At 45.6% G+C, this 14,537-nt stretch overlaps 1 protein-coding gene across 4 annotated transcripts in view; it reads right to left on the bottom strand.

Annotated features, from left to right (window-relative positions):
- PTAFR (platelet activating factor receptor) overlaps positions 1-14,537 on the bottom strand; it is a 36,989-nt gene that overhangs the window by 10,346 nt on the left and 12,106 nt on the right. The window contains exon 2 of one of the 4 annotated variants that reach the window (XM_019938329.3): positions 6,953-7,008. The exons of 1 other annotated variant lie outside the window; for it this stretch is intronic. The gene's annotated coding sequence lies outside the window, so the exon portion shown is untranslated. Of the gene's footprint in view, positions 1-6,952; positions 7,009-9,338; positions 9,994-13,045; positions 13,340-14,537 lie in introns of those variants that run through there. 2 more of the 4 variants (XM_033839760.2, XM_004329918.4) reach the window with 2 other exon arrangements.

Genomic DNA, 14,537 nt, shown 5'->3' with positions numbered 1-14,537 from the left:
ATAGAATGGACAGAACTTAGAGATGCACGGGATAGTGGTTGAGAGAAAGGGAGGAGACACGGATGGCCAGGTTGTCTGGCCCAGATGAATGGAGCTGGGTGGCGTCTGTCTTCACGGAGATGACACTGAGGAGGAAGAGTGTGGGGCGTAGAGGATGAACTTCGTAGGGGCCATATCACAGGTGGAGTGCCTGAGAAACACCCAGGAGGATCCAGGGTTAAACCCTGAAGAGCCCAACATTAGAAGAGAATGGACTTCCCTGGCAGTCCAATTGTTAAGACTCTGCACTTCCCTTTCGACAAAATTCAACACCCATTTATGATAAAAACCCTCCAGAAAGTAAGCATAGAGGGAACCTACCTCAAGATAATACAGGCCAAATATGACAAACCCACAGCCAACATCATTCTCAATGGTGAAAAACTGAAACCATTTCCTCTAAGATCAGGAAGAAGACAAGGTTGTCCACTCTCACCACTATTATTCAACATAGTTTTGGAAGTCCTAGCCATGGCAATCAGAGAAGTAAAAGAAATAAAAGGAATCCAAATCAGAAAAGAAGAAGTAAAACTGTCACTGTTTGCAGATGACATGACACAATACATAGAGACTCTTAAAGATGCCACCAGAAAACTACTAGAGCTTATCAATGAATTTGGTAAAGTAGCCAGATACAAAATTAATGCACAGAAATCTCTTGCATTCCTATACACTAATGATGAAAAATCTGAAAGAGAAATTAAGGAAACACTTCCATTTACCACTGCAACAAAAAGAATAAAATACCAAGGAATAAACCTACCTAAGGAGACAAAAGACCTGTATGCAGAAAACTATAAGACACTGATGAAAGAAATTAAAGATGATACAAACAGATGGAGAGATATACCATGTTCTTAGATTCTTGGAAGAATCAACATTGTGAAAATGACTATACTCCCCGAAGCAATCTACAGATTCAATGCAATCCCTAACAAAGTACCAATGGCATTTTTCACAGAAATAGAACAAAAAATTTCACAATTTGTATGGAAACACAAAAGACCCCGAATAGCCAAAACAATCTTGAGAAAGAAAAACGGAGCTGAAGGAATCAGGCTCCCTGACTTCAGACTATACTACAAAGCTACAGTAATCAAGACAATATGGTACTGGCACAAAAACAGAAATATAGATCAATGGAACAGGATAGAAAGCCCAGAGATAAGCCCACGCACATATGGCCACCTTATTTTTGTTAAAGGAGGCAAGAATATACAATGGAGAAAAGACAGCCTCTTCAATAAGTGGTGCTGGGAAAACTGGACAGCTGCATGTAAAAGAATGAAATTAGAACACTCCCTAACACCATACACAAAAATAAACTCAAAATGGATTAAAGACCTAAATGTAAGGCCAGACACTATAAAACTCTTAGAGGAAAACATAGGCAGAACACTCTATGACATAAATCACAGCAAGATCCTTTTTGACCCACCTCCTTGAGAAATGAAAATAAAAACAAAAATAAACAAATGGGACCTAATGAAACTTCAAAACTTTTGCACAGCAAAGGAAACCATAAGCAAGATGAAAAGACAATTCTCAGAATGGGAGAAAATATTTGCAAATGAAGCAACTGACAAAGGATTAATCTCCAAAATTTACAGGCAGCTCATGCAACTCAGTATCAAAATAACAAACAACCCAATCCAAAAATGAGCAGAAGACCTAAATAGACATTTCTCCAAAGAAGATATACAGATTGCCAACAAACACATGAAAGAATGCTCAACATCACTAATCATTAGAGAAATGCAAACCAAAACACAATGAGGTATCACCTCACATCGGTCAGAATGACCATCATCAAAAAATCTACAAACAATAAATGCTAGAGAGGGTGTGGAGAAAAGGGAACCCTCTTGCACTGTTGGTGGGAATGTAAATTGATACAGCCACTATGGAGAACAGTATGGAGGTTCCTTAAAAATCTAAAAATAGAACTACCATACAACCCAGCAATCCCACTACTAGACATATACCCTGAGAAAACCATAATTCAAAAAGAGTCATGTACCACCATGTTCATTGCAGGTAGGAACAGGATGGTCAAGATGGAGGAGGAGGACCAGGGGACCACCACGCAAGACCCAACAGAAGAAAGTTTCAAGAGTGTGGCAGCAAGTGGCCAATGGTGTGAAAAGCCTCAGCGAGATCCAGCACAATGAAGACAGGAAAGCAAACATTGCACAGGGCCACTCAGAAATCTATCTCCCTGATCAGATGGACAGTAGTTTCCTAAGTATGCGTTCAGGAGTGAATGAGAGGCAAGGAAGTGGAATGTCAAATTCTCGTTTGAGAAGCTGAGTTAAGCAAATAAAGGCTGTGTGTGGACCTTGTATGTATCTTGATTTAAACAAACTAACTGTAAAATATATATATATATATATATATATATATATATATATATATATATATATATATATATATTTGTTAGACAGCTGGGAGAACTCAAACACAAAGTATTAGATGGAATTAAGAAATCGATGCTGGGAATTCCCTGGCAGTCCAGTGGTTAGGACTCAGCACTGGTCGGGGAACAAAGATCCCGCAAGCTGCAAGACACAGTGCACATGAGCAGCAGGATCTCTCTCTCCAGCTGCTGGGCAGAGAATAGAGGGTAGGGGACAAGAGTGGAAGCAGAGAGACTATGTCAGAGGCAAGAGATGGTGGCGACGTGGACCAGAAAGTAGCATTTCCAATTCCTCTCTCCATCCCCAGCACCCAGCACAAGCTTGGCCAGAGTAGGAGCTTAACAAACATTTGTCTAGTGAACAAATATCTAGCAACTAGCAAGATTGACTCTTGAAAGAAAAGAAATTGATGCTAATTTTGTGAGGCTGTGATCGTGATATATTGGTTATATACTTTTAGATTTTTAATTCCTTATCTATTATACACACATATTGAGGAATTTATAGGTAGGATTACACAGTATCTCAGTTTTGCTTTAAAATATTCCAGGAAAAACATGCCAGTGTGCTAATCTCAAATGAGAAGCAGGAACCCAACCTGAGACAATGTGTACTCAGGTCCTTCCGAACCCAGAGCCTCCCCAGTCCACACGGCCCTCACAGGAGGCCCAGCAGAGGTAGGCCTCTTCCTTCCAGATACAGGACCAGAATCAGTGTGGACGTCTTGGGCGGAACCCCTGCCTTTGCCAGTAGCCTCGTCCTTGGCGCCTCCAATACCCACCACCCAGGCCCTTCCTACTTCTGCTGCCTTCTCTCCAGTCACAGGTCCCCAGGTGACTCCCACTCCCTTGGCCTTCATCCCAAACATAATCCCTTTGCACCAATAGAACCCTTGAAATCACCCAAAATGTAACCAGCCTAGTCTCCTCTGGGTCTGGGGGCTCATACATCAACGCCTTCATTCATGCTCCCCTCCCTCTCTCTGCCCAGCTGACTACTGATCATCCTTTAAAGCTGTTCAGGCCTCCTTTCCTCCAGGTAGTTTTTCCTAAGCCTCTCCGACTCTTTCACATCCTGCCTCTCCCCCAAGACCCGGTTAAGTGCCCATCCCCTGGGCTCCCAAAGCTCACTGAAATTGCCTGTGTGTGTCCTTCTGCCACTAGGCCTTAGCTTCTTGAGGAATGAGCCCATGTCCATTCATTCACCTGACATCCTGCTGACTGCCCAGCACTGTGTTGGGGACACTGTGGGAATAAAACAGGCAAGATTCTGGCCCTTGAGGAGCTTATACTCTAGTCATGGAAAACAGACAAAAATAAGTACAGAGATAAATGAACAAGGTAATTTCAAATTGTGATGAATTCAATAAAAGAAATAAAAATAGTGACATGATGAAGATTGGATAGAGGGCTACTTAAAATAGAGTGACCAGGGAAGGCTTCTCAGAGCAGGTGACATATAAATGAAACTAGAGGCAGATATACCATGAAGCCAAGGAATTAAGCTTTAAGACCCCTTCCTAGGCCTTGTTCCTAATTGTATATTTATAATTTTGTGTCTCTTAAAGAGGGGCCCACATATTGTATAAGCTTCAGAGTCCTACAAAACCTGTGTCTTCCCCTGGCTAAAATCTAAAACGTGAAAAGGAACAAGTCAAGAGAAAATCTAGAAGAAGCATATTCCAGGCACAGGGTGTCACGTGCAAAGGGCCTGCAGTGGGAATAAGTTCATCATATTCTGAGCTAAAAATAAATGTGTCACATTCAGGGAACTGAAAGGTCACTGTCCCCAGAGAAATGGGAAGAGTAAGATGAGATCTGAGGGCAACAGACCCCAAATCACTCCTACGCCATGGTAAGGAGTTTGGGTTTTATTCTATGAACATCAGAGGGTCCGGACTATGTCAAGCACATGAGCAGCAGGATCTCTCTCTCCAGCTGCTGGGCAGAGAATAGAGGGTAGGGGACAAGAGTGGAAGCAGAGAGACTATGTCAGAGGCAAGAGATGGTGGCGACGTGGACCAGAAAGTAGCATTTCCAATTCCTCTCTCCATCCCCAGCACCCAGCACAAGCTTGGCCAGAGTAGGAGCTTAACAAACATTTGTCTAGTGAACAAATATCTAGCAACTAGCAAGATTGACTCTTTTGTGAGGGCTGCAAGAGGGCTGACCCAAGAAGATGGTAGAGGCCTGATCTCTCCAGTGACAAGAGCACCAGTGGCTGCCTGCTCCCCAGAGCAGCCTCCAGGCAAGGCAGAGTGAGCCCTCTACAACCTCATTTACTCAAAGTGTGGTCCTTGCACCAGCAGCAGCAACATCACCTGTGAGCTTGTTAGAAATGTAGAACCTGACTCTACCTCAGGCCTGCTGTTTCAGCATCTGTATTTTAACAAGATTCCCCGGTGAATCACGCGCACACTGAATGTTGAGCAGTGCTGTGCCTCCACACGCTGTCAGCCACATACTTGCCTGTTCTAACACCTTCCATGGCTCCCCATTGCCCAGGACCAAGTGCAAGCTCCTTCCCCATCTCATCTCCCACCAGCCTCTACTACCACTCACCCTCTACTCCAGCCACAATGAACTTCTTGCTGCTTCTCTAAAAACTATTTCTCCTCAAACCTCTGTGCCTTTGCACATGCTGTGGCCCCTACTGAGAATGCCTTTTGCCTATTGCTTTACCTAGCAAAATCTTACTCATCTTTGAAGACCTAATCTAAAGAGTGCTTCCTCCGGGACGCCTTCTCTCTTTGCCCCAGGCAGAATGAGTTGCCTCCTTCTCTGGGTTGCCATGGTACTGGGCACATTCCTCAGCATAGCATCTGACACTGTATGTTGTAAATATTGATTTCTGTGCCCTTCCTCGCCAGGCTGAGAGCTTCTTGAGGGCAGAGACTAGATCATTTTTATCTCTTTATCTTCAGTGTCAGACATTAAAGACTGAATGAATGAATGACCAAGCCCTGACAATTATTCAGAGGAAACTAGTATGAAGGAAAGGTGTCCAGTCTCTCTGGGGGGAAAAGGCAGGGTAGGGAAAAGGCCTCTGGAGTCAGAAAGACCTGGGTTCTTAACTGGCTCTGCCATTTACTTGCTGTGTGACCTTGGGCAAGTGACTTCACCTCTCTGAGCCTCAGTTTCTTCATCTGCAAAATCTTATAAGCCAAACTATGTTTCCAAAGATAAGCATGCAAAGTAGCCACAAATGGCCAGGACTTCCTCTCACTATTGGCCCAGTCACTTGGAGCCAGGGGAGGGGACTGTGGATCACCAGTGACCCCAGGGACTCTAACCCACATACTGGCTTTCCTGCCAGCTCTGGACAGGGTGTTGGGCTAATGCCAACAAAGCTTTCAACGCCTCAGGAAGGGAAGGAGCATTCGGAGGGAGAAGGAAGAGGAGACTCAGACCACTCAACTTAACACGTGGGCAGGGCTCCCTGATGGATCAAGGCCGGGCAGCAGGCCCAGGCCCAGCATTTAGCTGGGGGGTGGGCTAGGGGGGCATAAATATTTATGGAGACAAGAAGAATTCTACCATCTGTATCTCCCACCCTCTGCCCTGCAGAGTATTCAGTCCCATCCCCCACTGACTGTCATTCCCATACTGTCTGCAAACAATCCCATCCCCTTAGGGGACCTAGAGAAAGGGCTCCCATCCTCAGCTGGACAGTCAGAGGGACCACTGAGATCTGGGCAGAAGGAATTACGTGCTGATTACTTCCCCAGTGTGGACTGTGGGTTGGGACGTTGCGTTTACCAGTCAGACTGGCCCCTAACATTTGTGGGGCCATTTGGGGTCAAGAGTACAAATGTCTAAATATTTATAAGCTATAAATCAGTCATATCTAACTTCATGCACATTCCATGAATCAGCAGCTCCTCGCAGCCTGGCAAGCCTGGGAGCATGGGAGGGACACTGGCTCCAAGTGGGCACTCCCTCCGGGATCCAAGGACTCCGTGCTCTGTGGGGGAGGGCATGACTGGAGGGGAGCCAGAGCCAGCCCACCTAAGCTCAGGGCACTGGGCATCATTCACTGATTAAATGAACAGACACCTCTTACCCATGATCGTATTTCCTCCTCAAATCAGCCTTGCAAGGTGAGTTTTACAAAATTTTTCCAGCAAAAAAAGTGAGGTCAGAGAAGGAAACAGACTTGTCCACAGTCACATAGCTGGGAAGTGGCCAGTGAGATTTTGAACTCCAAGGCCCATCCTGTCTCTCCCAGGCCGAGCTGTGGCCCCTGGTGGAAGCAAACGACTCCTTGGCCAACTCATCCACTCACAGACCTGTCCTATTGCCTGAGAACAGGCGCTTCAGAGGCTGCAAGGCCCCGGGAAGAGTTGCCTTCGACCTGGGGCCCTGCTTTTACCTTTGCTCCCCAAAGTGGGGAATTGAACAGGGCAAAGGCAGGGGAGGGACTGCTCTGCATTCATCTAACTCCTGCCAGGCAGCGTTGAAGCTGGAATCAAATCCTGGTTCAAACGTTAAACTCACCCCATGACTCTGTGTCTCTGTCTCTTCACTGGTAAGATGAGGATTTAAAAATGGGCCTAAGAGAAAAGGAAATTAAGAAAGTAATCCCATTTATGATACCATCAAAAAGAATAAAATACTTCGGAATAAACTTAACCAAGGAGGCAAAAAACTTGTACACTGAAAACTACAAAATATTGCTGAAAGGAATTAAAGAAGACACAAATAAATGGAAAGACATCCTGAGGTCATGGATTGGAAGACTTAATATTGCTAAAATGTCCATACTACCCAAAGTGATCTACAGATTCAACGCCCTATTAAAATCCCAATGGCATTTTTTGTAGAAATAGAAAAAATAATCCTAAAATTCATAAGGAATCTCAAAGTACCCCCAGGAGTCAAAACAATCTTGAGAAAGAAAAACAAAGCTGGAGGCCTCACACTTAATGATTTCAAAACATATTACAAAGTACAATAATCAAAAGAGTGTGGTATTGACATAAAAACAGACATGAAGACCAACGGAACACAATAGAGAGCCCAGAAATGAATCCCTACATATATGGTCAAATGATCTTTGACAAAGGTGCCAAGACTACACAATGAGGAAAGGATAGTCTCTTCAACAAATGGTATTTGGAAAACTGGATATCCACATGCAAAAGCATGAAGATGGACCCTTATCTTAAACCACATACAAAAATTAACTCAAAATGGATTAAAGACCTAAACATAAGACTGGAAACTATAAGATTCCTAGAGGAAAACCTAGAGGGAAATCATCATGACACTGGAATTGGCAATGATTACTTGGGTATGATACCAAAAGCACAGGTAACAAAAGGAAAAATAGACATTTGGAACTATATCAAACTTAAAAACTTCTGTGTAGTAAAGGAAACAATCAACAGAGTAAAAACCAACCTACCAAACTGTAGAAAATATTTGCAAATAATATAAGGGATTAATATTCAGAATATATAAAGAACTCTTACAACTCAATAACAACAAAAAAATTAAAAATGGGCAAAGAACTTGAAGAAACATTTCTCCAAAGATATACAAACGGCCAACAAGCATATGAAAAGATGGGGAGGGATGGATTGCAAGTTTGGGATTAGCAGATGCAAACTATTATATATAGAATGGATAAACAACAAGGTCCTACTATATAGCACAGGGAACTATATTCAATATCCTGTGATAAACTATAATGGAAAATAATATGGAAAATAATGTATATATATATATATATACACATATATATGTATAACTAAATCACTGTGCTGTAGAGCAGAAATCAATACAACATTATAAATCAACTATACTTCAATAAACTAAATTTTTTTTTAATTGCCAAGAGGCAGGGGGGAAAAAAGCATATGAAAAGATGCTCAACATCACTAATCATCAGGGAAATGCAAATCAAAACCACAATAAGATATCACCCATTAGGATGGCCTCAATCATAAAAGTAGAAAATAACAAGTGTTAGTGAGGATGTGGAGAAATTGGAACACTTATGCACTCACTGTCGGTGGGAATATAAAATGATGCAGCCACTATGGAAAACAGTGTGGAGGTTCCACAAAAAATTAAAAATAGAACTCCCAAATGATCCAGAAATCTCACTCTGGGTATATTTCCAAAAAAAAAGTGAAAACAGGATCTTGAAGAAGTATTTGTATACCCAGGTTCACAGCAGCACTAGTTACAATAGCCAGGAGATAGAAGCAACCTAAATGTCCATCAACAGATGAATGGATAAAGAATATGTGGTATAATGGAATACTATGCAACCTTAAAAAGGAAGGAAATCCTGTCCTATGCTACAACATGGATGAAACTTGAGGATATTAATAAGTGAAATAAAACAATCACAAAAAGACAAATCTTGAATGATTCTACTTATATGAGGTTTCTAAAGTAATCAAACTCACAGAAACAGAAAATAGAACGGTGGTTGCCAGGGGCTGGAGGGAGGGAGAAACAGGGAGTTGATGTTCAATGTGTACAGAGATTCAGTCATGCAAGATGAAAAAGTGCCAGAGATCTGTGGTATAACATGTGCATATAGTTAACAATACTTTAAAATTGTTAAGAGGGCGAATCCCTCTTACATGTTTTTTACCACAATAAAAACAATTTTTAACGGGTCTCAGAGATGGCAGATTTGAAAATACATTGCATAATTTTAACTTGGAATCATATGGCTCAGCTTTTTTATTTAATGGTTGTGTGACATTTGGTAAAACTGCTTCCCCTCTTTGGGTCTCATCTATAAAATGAGGACAATAACACATCTACCCTATAGAGCTTTTTGTGAGCACCCAGCAAGATAAAGGATATAAAGTATTTGGGAAAGGACAGTGGTTAAGATCACAGACTCTGGCGTCAGACAAACCTCCGTTCAAATCCTGTCTCTGTCCTGGCTTCACGACCATGGTCAAGCTTATCCTTCTCTGAGCCTCTGGTCCTTCCCCTGTAAATGGAGCTGATAATATTTCAAGCACATAGCTCCCAGCATGGTCCGAAGATTCAATGAATAATGTAACACAATTTCAGGTATTCATGAGCAACAGCTCTAAAAAGCTGTATCTACAGGGAATCCAGACAATCAGCTGATTAGATCAGATCAAACGTTTCTCAAAATAGCACCACTGTCATTGCAACCGTTCACATCTAGCTCATCCCAAGTTTACCCCAGCTTGAAGCCACCTATATCAAGCTTCCAGATATATCATTAACCCTGAAAACTTCTAGGAACCAGTCACATCTTTTTATGGCAGCTAGAGACAGTTGGCAAAATGCTATCAGCCGATTCTCGCCCAAGACAATTTCACCTCCATAAGCCTCTGTTCATTCATCTGTTTAAAAAAAAGAATCCTAACACCACATCATAGCATTTTTGTAAGGATTAAATGGAAAATGCCTGATCTATAATAAGAGCTCAGTGAATGCTAGCTACTGTTAGTCTTACTTCTCTGCCCCAGAAAGGGTTAGAGGCGCCACCTTTGGTTCCCGTAACAAATCACACTGCATTATAATGGCTGTTGATTTCTCTTTCCATTCTGGGCTGGAAACTCCCTGGGTACAGGTCCTCAGGCATTACACACACACACACACACACACACACACACACACACACACACGCACACGCGCACACACACACACACATACACACAGAGTCACATTGTCCCTCATCCTTCACTTCCAAACCTCTCACACCAGCTTCAGCCACTCCCAGCCCTTAGATTCCCTGGGACCAATAACACACCATAGTTCAGGGACTTCCCTGACGGTCCAGTGGTTGGGACTCCGTGCTTCCACTGCAGGGGGCACGGGTTCAATCCTCGGGGAACTAGGATCCTGCATGCCATACGGCGGCCAAAAAGTATAAATAAATAAATAAATAAAATAAAGGTTTAAAACACCATAGTTTAATCATTTCCCTTCTGTGAGTCCTAGTTTTCACATCAATAAAACAGAAATGATATGAACATTGACCTCACAGTATAGCTTTGAGGTTGAAAGCAGGTAAACTTCTAACATGCTCAATAAGTGAGTTACCTCCTATTCTGGCCTCCCCTGATGCTTGACATTTGTGCCCTGGCTTGGCCATGCCTCTGTGCTTCTGGTCATATCCTCTAAAAATTCCCCTCATGGAGTGGTTTCACTACCATTTGTCCAGGAAACAGAAGGATTTGAGGGGCAAATAAAGGGAGCAAGTTTCCTGACCTCTGGGGAATTCTGCACTAGGCTCTACATGGCTTCCAGTACAAGGAGGCTAGCACCACGCTAGGTACATTTATCGGTGGATGAATGGAGCTCATTGTCCGGGAAGAGGTCAGGGACAGGGTCTAGGGCCCCAGAGATGGGGGATGGCCTGGGCATCAGAGTTTCCCAACTTTCTTTCTCACTTGGAGCCCACCTGATCCCAGGTTTATATATTATATTGATGAGACTCAGTCTCTGCTCATCTGATCTAGGACATCCCTGTGGAGTTGGGGGACCCTGAGCCTGGCCTGAGTCTCTCCTTCTGGGTCCAAGATACCCAGGTAGTATCTGTCTGTGAGTCACCCTCCCCTACTTCTTGCCTCCTGGAAGTCAGCCAGGGCAGGGAAGAGGAAGCACCCAAGGAGGTGCTTCTTCCTCTGGGTTTCCCCAGCAAGGGCACACCTCTGTTATACCAGGAATCATTCTGACATCTTCAGGGGCTGGCCCAAGGGAAAATGTAGGTTGCAGGACACAGGCCCTGCGGTCACGCAGACTCAGATCTGCACCTGGCTCTGCTCTTTCCTAGCTGATCTTCAGCCCTTGAAGCCTCTCTTTCTTCATTTGCAAAATGGTGATAATAGAACCTTCCTCATAGGGTAAGTTATAAGTGCAAAATGAAGCAACTGATGCACGAGGTTATTGATCAAAAACTGTGAGCTCCTCCTTCCCCCTCAGAAAATGTTTGTTGAATGAATGAATGAATGAGCAAACAAATCAGCAATGTACCAAAGCAGCCACATATCTCCTCCTTTGGAAGCAGCAACCAAGGGTGGCTGAAGAGAAATACGAATTACGATCAGGAATTACGATCAGAGGATCTCACCCACCACCTAGAGTGAGTCTCTCCCCAGTTCTAAGCCTTGGGATCTTCATCTGCACACACCCCTCCCCAACCAAACCTCAAACACTATTGCGAAAAGGAAGATGGTTGGGTGTGGTAAAGGGTTTGGTCAAGAGTAAGGCATTTGGGGAATTGAAACGGACTTTATAAACTGAAGAGATCTGCAGAAATTTTTGACATGCTTCTCCCATCAGCCAGCTGAGCTCAGCTCCAAACTTAGACCCTGAAGGTCCCCTCCTGTAGAATTAAGAAGGGGGGAGGGGCTGCCGAGTGGTGGTCTTCCCCCCAGATAGTCTCCCCCACCACCATCTCATTCACACACACACACACACGTACACACACACACACACACTCTAAGTACCTGGAACACAGCTGTGTATTCAGTCAAGAGCTAAATCAGAGCTTCCTGAATGCTTGGGGAGAGACTCCGCTGGTCCCCTCATTCTCTACAGATGAGCAAGTGTCTGGGCAGCAGCCTCCATTCACCACACCCACATCTGGACCTGCCAGTGAAGGACAGGGGCTACCAGCCTGTGCTCTGTCCCTACCCCCTGGAACCTGCTGGGGAAGCAGGTTGTGAGCCAGGCACTTTGTACCAGCAACCTGGTTATCCTCTTCATCATCCCCCTGGAAAAACCCAGCAACTAGTGAATTCCTAAGTACGCAGCGCCGTACCAGACCCTTTACCTCTCCTGATCTTCAGGCTGGGGAGACAGCGTTATCCTTATTTGACAATTTGGGAAACGGAGGCACAGAGCGGGGATGTGACATGGTCAAGGCCACACAGCTAGTAAAGCAGATGGCTTCCAGCCCCTGAGATCTAGGTAGCCCCCTCTCATCACCTTCACCACTTCCAAGTGAGGTCTCTGAGGTCACTTCAGCACTGCCTTGGCCTTAGAGAACCAAAGAGGGAAATAAATTCCCTGGGAAAGTTTGGTCACGAGGAATTCCTTTTAAGCAAGAGCCTCTGGGCCTGAAGAAGATGCCAAAACATTCCCTTAAAAGCAGAAACACTGGGACTTCCCTGGTGGTGCAGTGGCTAAGAATCTGCCTGTCAATGCAGGGGACAAGGGTTCAAGCCCTGGTCCGGGAAGATCCCAGTTGCCGCAGAGCAACTAAGCCCGAGCGCCACAACTACTGAGCCTGCTCTCTAGAGCCTGCGAGCCACAGCTACTGAGCCCGCGTGCCACAACTACTGAAACCCACGCGCCTAGAGTCCAAGCTCCACAACAAGAGAAGCCACCGCAGTGAGGAGCCTGTGGGCTGCAACAAAGAGTAGCCCCCGCTCACCACAACTAGAGAAAGCCTTGCGCAGTAAGGAAGACCCAACGCAGCCAAAAATGAATTAATTAATTAATTTTAAAAATTAAAAATAAACCCCAAAACAGAAGCACTTGTTTGCTTAGACACAGTCTAGGGGCCATGACCTTGGTCTCCTGAGGACATTGTAACACACCTCCTCCTGGCCCGGCCAGGCCTGGGACGCCTCTTACCTGTCCCGGGGCAGCGGCCACCTCTGTCAGGTCTGAGTATCTGTCTGCAGCCCCGGCCTCTGTGCTGTCTGGAATCGCAGAAGTGAGGAAACAGAGCACATCCCTGCCAAGTCACCCACAGGAGGAAACGTCATGACCCCAGGGCCCCTCCACAGAAACCTCAGAGTTGGGTCACCCAGGCCCTGGGCGCTGCTCGGAGGTTTCTCGCAGAGAAAGGGGCAGGGTGGGGTGTGGGCAGCGGCCACCGAGCCGGAAGCTGGGGAGGAGGCAGAGAAGAAGCAGACAGGGAGAGAGCAAGAGGGGTGAGAGCGTGCATTTGAGACAGCACAAGTATGAGGGAGAGGGGAGAGGAGACGTGAGCGAGAAAACAGAATAAGAGAGAGAGTCAGGGGAAAGGAGAGATGGAGGAGACAGGCACACACAGAGAGACAAACGTAAACACAGAGAGAGAGCATGAGAGGAATGAGATTTGAGGACAAAAACCAAGGGAGTTACAGAGAAAAAGATGAGACAGTAAGAGCGCCTGTGTGTGTGTGTGTGTGTGTGTGTGTGTGCGTGCGTGCGTGCATGAGCATGAGAGAAAAGACAAAAGAAAGGGAGAGAAGGAGGAAAGGGAGAGGCAGCTGGAATATAAAGAGGATGAGGAGAAGGGAGGAACTCGGGACAGCTGCTGTGGTCAGTGCCATGGCCCGGCTGGGCTCCCCTGGCGACCAAGGAGCACCAAGGCCAAGGAACCGATGGGGACAGAGCTCTGCGGGGCTGGGATTGCTGGGGAGGAGGGCTCTCAAGACCCGGGGCAGGAGTTTGGCAGCGAGTGAGTTGGAGGGAATAGGTGAGGGTGAGTAGGTGTGGGCAACTGAGCAGGTGAACGCAGGTGAGTCTGTCAGTGAGCCTGTGCGTGTGTGAGTGTGCATGTGTGTGAGCGTGCGTGCGTGTGTGTGAGCATGTGCGTGTGAGCGTGCATGTGTGTGAGTGTGCGTGCGTGCGTGTGAGTGTGCATGCATGTGTGTCTGTGAAATTCCGGTGGTGGAGGCTTTTTGTGTGAACAGAGGTGAGAGATGGGCCCAAGCTCCCTGCCTCAGTTTCCAGTCTATTTATCCACGCATTCATTTAACCAATAAACGTTTATTGAGCCCCGCAGGCACCGGGCACTGCAGAGGACACTGTCTAAGGAAGCAAGCCCCTCAGCTGAGAGCCAACCCAAAAGCCTCCCACACAGGGCGGGAGACAGGTCTAGACAGGACCGGGGTCCCACAGCCGGGCAGGTGCAAAGCAGAGGTGGTAGTACGGGCTCCTGACGCCCCATGCAGGGTCCGGCCTCAGCTCTGCCCTGGGTGTCTGGACTGGCCCCCTCCTGCTCTTTGGGACCCCACTGCTGCTCCTTATCAAAGCCAAAAATGGACCTCAAAGGACAAACCACCTTTAACATGTGAAGAACTAGAGCCAAAATCTGCCCCCTCCCCCAGCTGCACCCCCATCACACACAGGTGGA

Source organism: Tursiops truncatus, chromosome 1, assembly GCF_011762595.2.
Source record: "Tursiops truncatus isolate mTurTru1 chromosome 1, mTurTru1.mat.Y, whole genome shotgun sequence".
Classification (NCBI taxonomy): Eukaryota; Metazoa; Chordata; class Mammalia; order Artiodactyla; family Delphinidae; genus Tursiops; species Tursiops truncatus.
This window is presented reverse-complemented; position numbering and strand designations above follow the sequence as displayed.